Genomic DNA, 1,295 nt, shown 5'->3' with positions numbered 1-1,295 from the left:
AGAAAGACAGAGAGAGACAGAGAGACAGAAAGCGAGAAATCACCCCCCAGGGGGGATGGCCACGCCGCAATCCCTTATCCTCTCGGGATCTTGGGTATGCACGTACACGTGCCCGGCATGAGTTTAAGCCACCGGGTCCAGGACTTGAACCGCAGTCGACTACATGAGAGTCCAACAATATAGCCATTACACTAACTGCCGGCCCCAAGGATTATTTTTTATTTTTTGGAGAGGTTTTTGCTATATGGCACGTGCGCTCGCCAGACAGACAGAGAGACATAGAGACAGAAAGCGAGAAATCACCCCCCCAGGGGGATAGCCATGCCACAATCATCTCTTCTCCTCCATTCTCCTCTCAGGATCTTGGGCACGCACGCACACGCGCCCGGTGTGAGTTTAAGCCTCCGGGTCCGGGACTTGAACTGCAGTTGACTACGTGGGAGTCCAGTGACATAGCCATTTCGCTAACTGCTGGTCCCTCAAGGATTATTCTTAATTTGACCAGAGAGAGAGAGAGACAGAGAGAGGGAAAGTGAGAAAGGTAAGCCACCAGGTCTAGGACTCAAACTGTGGTTGGTCATGTGGAAGTCCAACACTTTAACCACCACACCACCTGCCAGCTCCAGGAAGTCCTTTTTTAAAAATCCTTTTTACAGGCCAGCTGGTGACATGGAGATAAAGGCAGCTGGATCCCATATGGCCAACTCCGTAGTTTGAGTTCTGAACCTGGTACCTTGAAAATCACACAAAGTGTGTGTGTGCACAAACCTAAATCCAAGTGAAAATAGAGAAGGGACTGATGCATGGCCATCATGCTTGTGGGTTGGTTTCTCATTTTCTCTCTACATTTCTCTCTGTCTCTCTGGCAAGTGCACATGCTCTAAAGCAAAAATTGAAAAAAAAATTTCTTTTTGGGACCAGCAGTTAGCATACTGGCTATATTGCTGGACTCCCACGTAGTTGACCGTGGTTCAAGTCCCAGACCCGGTGGCTTAAACTCACGCTGGGCGCATGTGTGTGCGTGCCCAAGATCCCAAGAGAAGAATGGAGGAGAAGGGATTGCGGCGTGGCCATCCCCCCTGGGGGGTGATTTCTCGCTTTCTGACTGTCTCTCTCCGTCTGTCTGGCGTGCGCACGCGCCCTATAGCAAAACACCTCTCCAAAAAAATAATTAAATAAATAAATAAATTCTTTTTGCTACTCTTATACCCTAATCCCCACTTACTGCTGGCCCTTCATTGATGTTCACAGATCTTTTTTCTCTTTTTGGCCTTGCTGAGTAGTCCTCAGCCCTC

The 1,295-nt window shown here is 49.0% G+C and overlaps 1 protein-coding gene across 1 annotated transcript in view; it reads right to left on the bottom strand.

Moving 5' to 3' along the window:
• Positions 1 to 1,295, bottom strand: part of ESYT1 (extended synaptotagmin 1) — a 17,402-nt gene that overhangs the window by 12,534 nt on the left and 3,573 nt on the right. The gene's annotated exons all lie outside the window — the stretch shown is intronic.

This window comes from Tupaia chinensis, unplaced genomic scaffold (assembly GCF_000334495.1).
Source record: "Tupaia chinensis unplaced genomic scaffold, TupChi_1.0 Scaffold143970_1, whole genome shotgun sequence".
Lineage (NCBI taxonomy): Eukaryota > Metazoa > Chordata > Mammalia > Scandentia > Tupaiidae > Tupaia > Tupaia belangeri.
Note: the sequence above shows the minus strand (reverse complement) of the source record. Positions and strands in the feature narration are given on the sequence as shown.